We start from the raw sequence: 13,075 nt of genomic DNA, 5'->3' as shown, positions 1-13,075 counted from the left end.
ACCCAGTCTGTGGGCTCAGTCTGCTTTACTATAACTCCAAGATCCTCCATTCTATCCAGTTCCGCTTTTATTCTGTCCTTTAATGCTATTGGCACTTTCCTTGGTGCGTGGATGACAGGGTTGACATCTGGGTTGAGCTGGATGTGGTGCAGTCCTGGCACGCACCCTAGCCCAGTGAACACATCTTCATATTCACTCAGAATGTCAGCGTTTTCTTTGTCATTTACACTGTAAACTCTTCTGAGTAATCCTAGCTCTGTGCAGGATTCTATTCCAAGGATAGCAGGTGAGTCTCTCTCTATGATCTGGAATTCTAACTCGTATTCATTGTCTTTGAAATCACATTTGAGCTTTGCCTTGCCTTTTGTAGTGATCATGTGGCCGGAGTAAGTGACAAGCCTACATCCTGACTTCTGTAGCACTGCGTGCTCTTTTGTGATTTTCTCAAAGTCTCTCATCGACAGCACGTTGCACTCTGCTCCTCTATCAAGCTTCACAGTTAGCACACTGTTGTTTATTTTGAGCTTTTGAGCCCATTTCTCATCGTCTTTGTTCATTGTTGAGACTGCATCCAGTTGCAGCTCTGCACCTGTTTGCTCACTTTGTCTGATCTCGATACATCCCATTAACATGACATCATCTTTTAGTTGTTGTTCTATCTCATGTACCTTTTTCTCAGTTTTCCTGTGTTTAAACTGTTGTTTTAGTGACCTACACATGTGACTGAAGTGGTTCTTTAATTTGCACTGGTTGCATATTTTCCCATATGCTGGACACTTCTTTGGCTCGTGGATGTAGCCACACCTGTTACATTCTCCTTTCTCTTTGTCAGTGTCAAACTGCTTGTTACTCTCTTTCTTCACTTTGGTAACTTTTATTTTATTCACGGCTACATCAGCTTCCTCGTGTAGTGCTTTCATGTGACTTTGTGTTACCTCACTTGCTCGACAGATTCCCACAGCCCTTGTCAGGTCTATATCCGTTTCCCTGAGCAACCTTGCTCTCACAGCGTCGTTGTTTATGCCACGGACTACGCGATCTTTTATCAGTTCATCTGTTAGCTGTGCAAACTCATAACCCTTTGCTTTGTTCTTGAGGTCCGTCACATAAGCATCAATCGTTTCATTCGGTCCTTGGACTCGGGTAAAGAACACGTGTCTCAGGTAAGTGATGTTCTTCCGTGGCTCACAGTAGTCTCTGAACATTTCTTTCAGTCTGCTTAAACCGTCCACATCTTCGTCAAAGTCCATAGTATTGAATACCTTTATCGCTTCTTCTCCAGCAACGTGAAGGAATGTCGCACATTTCACCTTCTCACTCTTCTCCTCGATGCCCGTCGCAATGAGATAGAGTTCAAACTTTTGAATCCACGTTCGCCAGTTTTCTGCCAGATTTCCCTCGAAGCTCAGACTGTTCGGAGGTTTTAACTGCTCCATTTTTGACTTCTGACACCATGTAATATTGTGTTAACGTAATATATGAACGGAGACACGGCTGTGACCAAACTTGTTCACTTTACTTTCAGTTCTTCTTCTACAAACACCTCAGCAGGTCGGAGTCATATATACAACATACATCACAAGTTTTTTCCATTTCTCACCTCTATGGGCGATTACCTTAGGTACTCGATAGTAACCCTTTCCCTTCTCTCGGTTAGACCGATTGCTAGTGATGTCACCTCCAACACCGAAGCTCCGAAGCACGCTTCAAACTCGACAGGGTAGTTATAGTGAAGCAGTGGGCCGGAGCTTGCTTCATGTGACGTCACTGATGACGTTTGAACCACTTCACTGCTTCATTCAGACCGAGTCAGCTGACTGCTTCCAGTTGATAGCGGAGCTTTTAAAATTTGCCGCGATTCAATGTATTCAAGTTGGCTGAAGCCCCGGTTCATGTCCCCGTTCTACACGTATTATATGTTACGAACAGCTCTCGTTTTTTGATATTCAGAGTTCTGGATTATTCTCTCATGGAGCAACCATCGAGGAAGCGTTCTAAAGTGTGGGAATATTTCCACCCAAACAGTTCCTTGTGACACCAGCCTCCTCTGTTCCCTGTGACAGAGTATTTTCCAAAGCTGGAGAAATTGACTAAAAAAAAAAGAAACCGTTTGAGTCCTTCTACTGTGCAAAAACTACTTTTCTTTAATAAAAACACCTGAAGTAACACAAGCACCCTCTTTATTACACCAAGCACACTCCCAAAGAAAATATGAATGACAAACCAAAAATTTTCACATTGTTTTTTAATTATTATTCCATCTATCATCTTCCGCTGCTCCGGGGAACGGGTCGCGGGGGCAGCAGCTTAAGCAGAGAAACCCAGGCGTCCCTGTCCCCGCCCACTTCCTCCAGCTCTTCTTGGGGGACCACGAGGCGTCTCACCAGGCGTCCAGGAGGCATCCTAACCAGATGCCCGAGCCACCTCATCTGACTCCCCTGGATGCGGAGGAGCAGCGGTTCTACTCTGAGCCCCTTCCGGATGACCGAGCTTCTCACCCTGTCCACCTACTGTCCTGGCGGTGAATCGCCACGCAGCACACGCAACCGCCGGCAAAGCAAAATGAAGCATAAACGTCTCGAGCCATTAACACAAGTGCAAGAGCAGTTAAAAGAGGTATAACTCAGCCTTAAGGGAGAGCCCAGACACCCTGCGGAGGAAACTCATTTCGGCCGCTTGTATTGGCGATCTCGTTCTTTCGGTCACTACCCACAGCTCGTGACCATAGGTGAGGGTAGGAACATAGATTGACCAGTAAATCGAGAGCTTCTCCTTCTGGCTCAGCTCAGGGGCGTCAGCTGACCCAATACTATACAGGGGCACGACAGGGGCACAGAAATATGATGGATGCAAACATTTTTTTGCAGTTATTACTTTGGAGGAGGTCGGACAGCCGTTCTTGCCCACATTGGTTTCTAAGCCTGGTTTTCACAATCTTGAGCTTTGAGAAGGACCTCTCCACTGTTGCTGTGGAGCAACAGTGGACTACAACTTAAGGAGGCAGCTAAATTAGTTGCCTCCTTAAGGCAGCTGCCTCCCCACCGCACTGTGACTTGTGTGCAGTTGGTGAGAGGCTGAGGTAGCTTGTGGCTGTAAAAAGATGGTTGTTGTGGTGTGAGGAGCAGATCTATATAGGGAGTATAGGGAATTACTCACTGAGTCTGGTCCTTTATTTATTTTATTATTTATTTTTTTGTTAGCACAAGTTTCTTGTGTTTACCTTGAATAGGGATGGCTCAGGTAATCCTGAAACATCCCATAGTTAAGCTACGATAGGCCTAGACTGCTGGGGGGCCTCATCTGTCACACCTTTCCTCACTTTACTCTCTTTATGTATATGTGATATTATTGTGGTCATTAACTCGTGTTTCCCTGTTCCAACAGATATCCTTTGAATGGTGTTACAGTGCCGCCGCCGCGGCCCCCTCCCAACCCTTTAAATACCAGTGTGTATGAGGTAAACACAGATTTCTGTTAAAAAACACACACAAAAACTGCTGTATTTTCAATGTATGCAATGCAAAGTGAAATATTCTATGGGGGATTATTAGGTCTGGGATATTTTACTTGGAGTTTACGTTGACCCTCCACAAGTTTACACTCACAGCTGGGATTTGTAGTGTTACAGATTAATTTACACATACTTTTGGCAACTAATCTCCACTTTAGAATAAGAGAACTTTGAAATAAAAAAGATGGAAGCAACACTGACATTAAGTGAGCTGAACTGAAAGTTGTAGGATGTTTCTATTCGATGATCGAACGCACCTTCCGAGGATATCGTTTTGCTATCTGTGGCCCGGGGCGCTTGTATGACGTCTAAAGTTGCAAAACCTGGCTCGTTGGTCTAGGGGTATGATTCTCGCTTTGGGTGCGAGAGGTCCCGGGTTCAAATCCCGGACGAGCCCTTCCCTGGTCTACTGGCCTTGTGTCTCTGCTTTGCTGTGAAATCATAGCATGATTAAATCAGTGGTCCCTTTCACACTGTGACCCGTCACGCCCACGTCTGACCCGCGTTGATTGTGTTCACATCAAACTCGGCAAAAAGACTAGGGTCCAACGCGGGTTGAAAGGCGAGTCGAGTTGACGCGGCAGCCCGGGTCGGCAGTGTGAACGCAACAGCGGATACGCTAAATTCGCGAATTAAACGCGGGTTTTTTGGCAGTGTGAAAGGGGCTAATGACTATAAATTTGAATGCATTTGGAATCAAACTCCAAAATTGGGAAATACAGCTCAAACCTCCAACACTCATTCCGAAGTTGCTTCAAGTCCTTCTTAAATGAATTTCTTATCTGGAATTTGAAAGACAGATCCACGCATAATTACCTGTATCATGTAAGCACACCCTCTGCAGTTATCTAAAGCAGTTTTGGTATTTGTTCTATAAATCCAGATTGAAACGCTTCAAGTCAATGGTAGAGAAATGGAGCTATAGGCCTGTTCTGTCTTAAAGTTGGGCTTCTTCATAAAATGTGATGTGAATTGGTGGAACCTGGTGGTGAGTATTGACTCATTGGTCTCAGGAGTTTTTGTGGGCTGTTCAGTGTATATGCCTAATAACTTCACTCATGCTGAGTGAAGGGAGAGCCAACTCCAAACAATATATATCACATTGCTCTGGAAAAGTCAAAGAAGAAAGAAAGGAATCACAAATTCCCAGGATTCCATGGCTACGTCACCTGTCCGCGCGGTCTCACGAAACACAGAGACAACCTTTTGGCTCGTTGGTCTAGGGGTATGATTCTTGCTTAGGGTGCGGGAGGTCCCGGGTTCAAATTCCGGACGAGCCCTCCTACTTTAAGAAACCTATGCGGAAAGCTTGATGGTTAACTTTGGGTACCTTCCTTGATCTCAAATGCGTCTCTCTTTGCTGCCCCAAATTGTTAATTAAGAGTGCTGATAAAAATTGCAAAAATGTCCTGTCTTACTATATTGTTTGGAGCTGTAGCAGTTGGCTCTCCTTTCACTCAACATGAGTGAAGTTATTGAGGACATAGACTGAACATCCCCAACATTAAAGCCACTGACAGTTAAAGGGACAGTTTGCCTCTTTTGACATGAAGCTGTATGACATCCCATATTAGCAATAAGATTTATGAACATTGACTTACCCCCCGCCGCGTCCTGTGAGACGAATTCCAGCTGTGTTTTGGGGTCCATGAAGCTAGTCCAGCTAGTTGGCTGGGGTCACAAAAATAAAGCGTTTTGCTTCTCAAAAAAATATCAGTTCAAAAGAGTAATACATTTGCATCACAAAAGGTTGTCCAGGAAAAAGTCAGACCTCACTTCGCTTGGCGCTATTTTTGCCTCCCTTGATATCAATGCGTCCAATGTAAAACTGTGCAGACCGAAGAACAGACCGAGCAGTCCCCTGCTTCCGAGCAGTAAACACCGTAACAGGTGCAGCTATCGCTAGGTGGCTAGGGAGTGCTCGGTCTGCTCTTCACAGGACGCAGCAGGGGGTAAGAAGATGTTCATAAATGATATTGCTAATATGGGATGTCATACAGCTTCATGTCAAAAGAGGCAAACTATTCCTTTAAGTGAACAACTCTTCTTTTTTTTTACAATGCAATTTTTAGCTAGACAAACCGTTATCCCAGCTTTTACTTGGAGTTTACGTTGACCCTCCACAAGTTTACATTCACAGCTGGGATTTGTAGTGTTACAGATTCAATTACACATATTTTTGTGAAATATTCTATGGGGGATTATTAGGTCTGGGATATGTCATTGATGAGCTACAACATCAGTTTTTATAGATTCTTAGTTTTTCTGCAATGGCAGATTACAGAAATGGCTCCTATAGACATCCATTATAATGAATATAGCATTAGACTATGGCACACACGCACACCCACACACACACACACACGCGCACACACACATGCACACACACACCCACACACAGACACACACACACAGACACACACACACCTATGTGACCCCAGTGATGTTATGAGGTCGTCAGACTGAGAAATAGTTTGGGTGTCTTTGATGTAACATAAAATAATTTAGGTGTCTTTGAGGTAACATGATGAAAGCACCCTCGTTTGCCAACGACAGCTCCACCAGCATGACAATGCATAAAGAGCTGAGCACATTTCTCACTCTCCTGATTCACCTCGAAGAAGGAAGGTTGGAAGGCATGGCACAAAAATTCAGCGTTGCCCAAGCCGTGGAGGAAGTCCTCAGAGCAGGAGACAGCGACTCTCTCCATTCATCCTCCTCTGACTCTTCAGATGATGAATGGGAACTCCCCACTCACCCTCCCTCCAGCAGCTCTGATTATAACAGCACGGAGGATGAGACTGATGAGACTGCTGGCCTGGATATTCTGTGGGTGTCAAAAAATGGCAAGATGTCCTGGTCTGACAACCACGCCAACACCCTCAGATACCTGCCTGCGCCCTGTGCTCGCCCTGGACCGACCACATACGCATGCGCCCGCATAACCAACGTGAAGCCCACCTGGGATCTTTTTTTGAATGTTGAGCTGATGAAGCTCATCATTCAATTCACCAACCTGGAAGGCAGACGCACCACAGAGGCCCAGAGGGACACCGACCAGGGAGAGCTGCAGGCCTTCCTCGGGCTGCTCGTCCTCGCCGGGGTTTATCACTCACGAGGTGAGAGCACCCTCAGTCTGTGGGATGCACAGACGGGACGGGCCATTTTCAGGCAAACCATGGCTCACACTAGGTTAGAATCCCTTGCAGCAAAGCTGCGGTTTGATGACCGGCTGACACGACCCCATCGACAGCGACGGGGCAAACTGGCTCCGATTGCAGCTCTCTGGGAGAGCCGACTCGCCCGCTTCTTCACCCCGGGCAGAGAAGTCTGCATCGATGAGCAGCTGGTGGCCTTTCGGGGCCGCTGCGCGTTTTGGCAGTATATCCCCACCAAACCTGCAAAATATGGAATCAAAGTGTGGGTTGCCTGTGATGTGCGCAGCTCATATGCCTTCCGGATGCAAGTGTACACGGGGAAGGCAGCGGGTGCTCCAGTGGAGACGGGTCAGGGAAGGAGAGTCGTTTTGGACTTGACCGAGGGACTTGAGGGGCACACGGTAACGGTGGACAACCTCTTTATGTCCTACAGCCTGGGTGAAGATCTGCTGAAAGGAAAACTCGCCATGGTTGGGACCATTAAAAAGAATAAGCCTGAGCTTCCCCCAGTCCTTCTGCAGGCGAGCCACAGACCTGTGCGAAAACAGAACTGTTTTAAAAAAAAAGTTTAAAAAAATATTAACATATGGTATTTTGGGTATCATTTTAGAAGGGGACAAAAATGTCCCTTTTCAGAAATTAAGGAGTTTTTTTTTAAAATCAGGCATAACAAAAAAAATAAAAATCCCTAAAAATCAATGTTGTTGCTAATCATTGACATATCCCAGACCATAATTATCCCTACTCAATAATTCCACTTTGCATTCCATATTTTGAAAATAATGGCACCTAAAGGCTGAAAATTAGGGCTAAAAAGTTCAAATTGGCATCGAAAGGGTTCAATTTCTTTTAAAATAATTGCAAACTTTATAGTTATGATTAGAACTGAAGTGGAATAAAAGATTTATGAAAAAAAAAGTGGAAAAAAATATTAGTAAATGTTTTTAGGTGGTTTTAAAAGGGGACAAAAATGTCCCTTTTCAGAAATTAAGTTGTGTTTTAAATCAGGTATGAGGGTTATATTATAAGTATTATATTAGCCGTCAATAATATTTTATGAGGAGAAACGTCCAATATTGAGAAAAAATACAGTATTTGGAAAAAGTCATTATCCGATTCAGTTAAATATCAATAGCATATTTCAGCTCTTCAGATTTTGTGATAAAACTTTTCTTATACTTTTCTGAAGAAAACATTATTATCTCTTCACCAAAACTATGAACTTCAGGCAGTAATTGTTTACATTTGTCATGATTTTTAAGACTCAGCGACCTCTTCATGGTTCCCTGGTGGACAGGACACAGAACACTGGGTTGTGATAGCTGTAATACGTTCTCATGACACCTGAGTGGAGACATCGCTGTGGCTGGGAAATGAAAATAAGGTCAAGCAGCGTGTTCCTGTCTGTGGTGGCAGAGGTGATCAGCTGCACATATCCCTTAGACTGAAACACATCTAGAACTGGCTTTGTTGACCTGAGTAGCTGATTCTCATTGAAGTCTCCACACACAATAACAGGGTGACAGTCCATCCAAAAGGCTTCCCAGGTTCTCCAGGAACGGTGTCAGACTGTAGTCAGGAGGTCTGTACACAGCTGCAATCACTGCACAGACTGGAGCCTCAACCTTCAAAGCCACAAACTCCAGATCAGTCACATTATGCAAATACTGTCTCTCACGCACCTGAATGTGCTTTCTCACATAGACAGCAACCCCGCCACCTGCTCTGCTGGCCATCTGAGGATACTGAGTGTAGGACGTGTGTCTGTTGCGCTTGAACATGTTGTAGCCGTCCAGATGCAGCCTGTCTGCAACAAAGGAGCCCTGCAGGTGAGTTTCTGTCAGACACAGGACATCTGCCAGGCACAGCTCATGATGTCTCCTGATGTCACCGATGTGAGATGGCAGTCCCTCTGTGTTGTGCTGAACAAGGCTCAGAGTGTCGGGCCTGTGTACTGTTTCTCTCACCTGAAGAAGAGGCATCATGTGATCCACATCGGCTTGTCTCATGGTCTGGAGCGCTGCGCTCACTTCAGCATTGGCGTATATTTTCTTTTCATCCAAATCCAGTAAATCCAGCCCACTGAGAGACGTCCCCCTGCTGAGAGCTACATAAGCCATACCTGCTTCAGAGACTTTCTGCAGGGACACCACGGCTGCATGTGTTGTGAGGCCCTGGGTTTTATGGACAGTGCAGGAGAACGCCAGCCTCACAGGAAACTGTCTGCGTAGCACTCCGTTCTGTTTCAGCTTCTCCTCTGCTCTCTCCATGTAAACCAGATTGGCAGATTCTGGAGCTCCACTCTGGATTCTTGCTACACCTGTCTGATTATCCATCCTCAGGCCCAGCTTAGTGATGTGTTGATCATCCTCAGAAGTCACTATGTACATCAGTGTGGCAGAAGCACCGTTAACCAGACCGTTCTGAATGTCAAAGTTTCTGGTGAGCATGACACGAGCCCCTTCAGCAGCTTTCAGAGTGTGGGCTAAATCATTTCGGCCTCCCTTACATGGTGTGTCTTTACGGGCCATTCTGCCTGTTCGGGATCTTTCTGCAAGTCATCTGCATCCATCGTGATAATGTTGGAATGGAACAAAGCCAGTGTGTTCATCAACCAACTTATTGGTGGGAAAATGTGCAGAAGCTCAGTGGGACAAAGAGCTGGTTCAGTGATGGCCTGTGACAACAAATCTCTGTCAGCCTGAGACAGCTCATCTGCCTTTGGTTTCACCCCAATCCTGTTCAGCACGTCTGCAAAGGCAACATCATCCTTCTGTCTCATGATCTCAGTCAGAGTGATCATCTGAAAATGTTCCTGCCACAGGTCAGTATCTGCTGGATCGTGTACACACAGAGGTTTAGACTGGCGCACAGGCGGCAGCTGATAGAAATCTCCAACAGCTAAAACTGACATTCCACCAAACGCTCTCTGATTGCCTTTGATCTGTTTCAGTCCTGCGTCCACATAAGCAAAAAGAGGCTTTGAAACCATGGAGATCTCAGCGCTAATGATGATTTGAGCATTAAAAGGTTCAGATGTGAGTTCATCCAGTTGGTTAGGGAGTCCTTGGATTGGTGCTTTCAGACTGCGTGGAAGCTTCAGCAGAGAGTGCAGTGTTGTGCCACAGATGCTGAAAGCTGCAGTTCCAGTGAAAGAAGAGAGTAAAACAGTTGGCTTTGATATGGCAAACTCCTCTGCATGTAGCTGCAGTTTGCTCAGTATCTTAGATGCCTCTGAGTAAATGCATTTCATCAGGTGGGACTTTCCTGTTCCTGCACCACCGTTGGCATAAAAGAAAAACTGCTCTGGATTTAGGCCACACACAAGTTTAATGCAGCAGTCTCTGATAGCATGGAACACACAGGCCTGCTTCTGCTTCAGGTTCTGATACATCTGCCGCAGCACAGCTGGATCCACAGCTGGGGGTTCTCTGATGGCTCTCATTTCTGTCACAGCAGCAGACTGAGGACAATAGTCGGGCACATGTTCCTGCTCATCGTCTGGCTCTCTTTGCTGCAGCTCATCATCACAACTTCAGATTCAGGAGCCAGATTACACCATTCATCCATCACATGCTCTCTGCTCTCCTCAAACTCTACAAGTGCATTCTCAATCTCCTCAGTGTGTTTCTCATATTAGTCTCTGTGTGTTTGTATAATGTTTTTCACGCTCTCAGGACGGTTTGAGCCTGGGAGCTGCACCCAGCCAGAGTTGTACAAAGACTCGTAGGTTGGAAGATGGGCACTTGGTATTTCATACTCGGATCGGTGAGGAAGGTACAGTCTCAGTAATCTGGCATAAAACTGCTCGGGGTGCTTCTCCTTGGAACATTGGTAATATCTGATGACAGAGGGCTTATCATTTTTCCGCCTTTGGACAAATCCCAGCTCATTCAGAAGTGGTGAAACACCATCACGCTTTGAGTGGTCTGCACTGACAAACCTGCAGCTAGCAGCAAAATCAGCCGAGCACATCTCCTCATACTCTGGGGTCTCGGGTCTGGCTTTGTATTTGTCACTCAAACTCGTCATCCAGACATTACGAGACTCTGACGGGGTGTCCTCCAAGAATGACATGGGGCGACTCATTTTCACTGGACTGTCATCAGTAGGAATGAACACAACACTGCGTGAGCACTTCTTCATCTTTATTGATATATGTGTAACCTGGACATCTTGTAGCTTTAATTTTATCACAGTAACATGGTGTGTTAGACTTAAATGTTATAAAATGTAATCTCAGCAAGAGACATTATTAAAACTTTAATCAGAGTTCCCCAAAATGACCAATACGGTGCATGATTCTATCATAAGTTCAATGGATACAGTCAAATTTGCATGAGCTATATACAGGACAGGTCCGAGGGATCGGACCTGTCCTGCATAATGTTAATCTCCCCCTTTTGTGTAAACGGCAGAGCAGAGCCTTCCGTTATCAGGCCCCTCTCTGTGGAACCAGCTGCCAGTTTGGCTTCAGGAAGCAGACACCCTCTCTACTTTTAAGATCAGGCTTAAAACTTTCCTTTCTGATGAAGCTTATAGTTAGGGATGGCTCAGCTGAGCCTGAAACATCCCATAGTTCTGCTGCTGTAGGCCCAGCCTGCTGGGGGAGCTCCCATGATGCACCTCTCCTCTCCATGTACATGTGCCATCATTGTTGTCATTAACTTGTTCCTCTCTCAGCAGGTGTCCCTGGCCTGGTGTTACGCTGCTTGTTGTCCCCTCTTTTCTGTCCTCTCAGCCCCAGCTGCTCCAGGCAGATGGCCGCCCTTCCTGGTTCTGGTTCTGATGGAGGTTTCTTCCTGTTAAAACTCAGTTTTTTCTTCCCACACTTCTGTGCGTGCTCGGGATTGAACAGAAGTTACGGTGCATTTTGTAGGATTCCTTAGCTAAGCTACTTCTTTTAATTGTGTCTGTGTTAATAAAACTGAACTGAAATGACAAATAAATGAACATGTACATCTGTACTGTTATATGTTACGTTAAAACAGAGTACTGAAATATATCTTTATTGAATAGATGAATAAATCTGAAGTCTGATTCTGTCCAGGGTTTCTTCCAGGTGTCCTCCCTCTGTCACCATCTCACATCTGAAATTCCTGTCAGTAGTATTTCAGAGCTGAGCCTTGGTTGGGAGAGTTTTTATCTTCACTTCATCTTCACAGACTATATTACCACAGCAATACAACTGAGCCAAATGCTGGATTTAAATTCATTTTTATTATATTTTCAAAGAAACGTCATTAATAAAAATAGAACATAAAACAATATTAACTATGTGTAAACTATATACATACATATGAAATTTATTCTGCCAGAGGGCAGGGTCTTTCCACTGCCTCAATGTTAATGATTTTTTTCCCAATATATTTTATATTTAGAAAGACTATGGTGGGAAACCGCCCAAACTCGCCTTAACCATGGCCTGAACAGGCTAACGTTATGCCTGTTTGGTTCGTTAGCTAGCTAACTAATGCTAACGTTAGCTAGTGAACGCTAACAGTCAGAGCAGTAATTAAAACATATTAACAAACATACTTGCTTGATAACTTACCTTATTTATTCTTCTTCAAAAGAATTAAAAAAAGTGGACTCAGCAGGCTGCCCTCAGTGCCCCGGCCTGTGTGCTGGACTGCTGCGTTGCTGACATAGACCTAATATACTTTGCTGAGCGGGAGAGACTGAATGTCGCACCATGCACACTTCTTCTTCTATGAATCCGCAGTGGGAGTGAGACTGTGTTGCTACTTATTGTTGAATGAGCTTCACTCTAAATAAAGTCATCTTCACTCTAAACACTAAGTTTTTTGCATTTTTCACCATGCAACTAACTTTTACTTCATAAAAATCAGTCATAAGTGCATATGGTAATTAACCTAGTAAAGTTAACGAATGTATGTATGTCAGGGCAGCTATTGGACTTTACAGTGAAGATGTATTGTATATAGATAATCCATGAGCCAAGTCAAGCGGTGAAGTTGTAAAGCAATGAGATTGCTGAGATTTTCTCATGAGAATGAGAAAAAAGTGATCAGAGCTTCATCCTCTGTGGCTGGTTGACTGTTAGAGCTTCCAGCTGCCTCTAACTCCCACACCTCAAAAAACAAATGTCCCTCACAGGGTAGACATCTCAGGTGATGGTCTGACTGGGGTGGTTTATATAATCTATGTGTAGAAGTGTTTGTATTCTACCACCCAGGTATAGACAATAGTGATCCCTCAGCTACTATTTATAACACTCTAATGCACTCTCCTTCACAGTGACGGTGCTGCTGTCAACACAAATAATTATTAACTTCCGTCACAGAAATGGATGTTAATGACATGATTTTTATCCATAAGGACAATTCTTTCCAATTCTAAAAAAAAATACAGTTATATTTACTTCTGCGTCCTGCATGTCTTT

General features: G+C 44.7%; 1 non-coding gene across 1 annotated transcript; it reads left to right on the top strand.

Annotated features, from left to right (window-relative positions):
* The first annotated feature begins 3,836 nt into the window (after window positions 1-3,836).
* trnap-ugg (transfer RNA proline (anticodon UGG)) lies at window positions 3,837-3,908 on the top strand. The gene has a single exon. It is a non-coding gene; the product is annotated as a tRNA-Pro (tRNA).
* The last annotated feature ends 9,167 nt before the right edge of the window (window positions 3,909-13,075 follow it).

The sequence above is a fragment of the Odontesthes bonariensis genome, chromosome 2 (genome assembly GCF_027942865.1).
Source record: "Odontesthes bonariensis isolate fOdoBon6 chromosome 2, fOdoBon6.hap1, whole genome shotgun sequence".
In the NCBI taxonomy this organism is placed as follows: Eukaryota; Metazoa; Chordata; class Actinopteri; order Atheriniformes; family Atherinopsidae; genus Odontesthes; species Odontesthes bonariensis.
The sequence above is the reverse complement of the archived record's forward strand: the minus strand, read 5'-3'. Positions and strand labels throughout refer to the sequence as shown.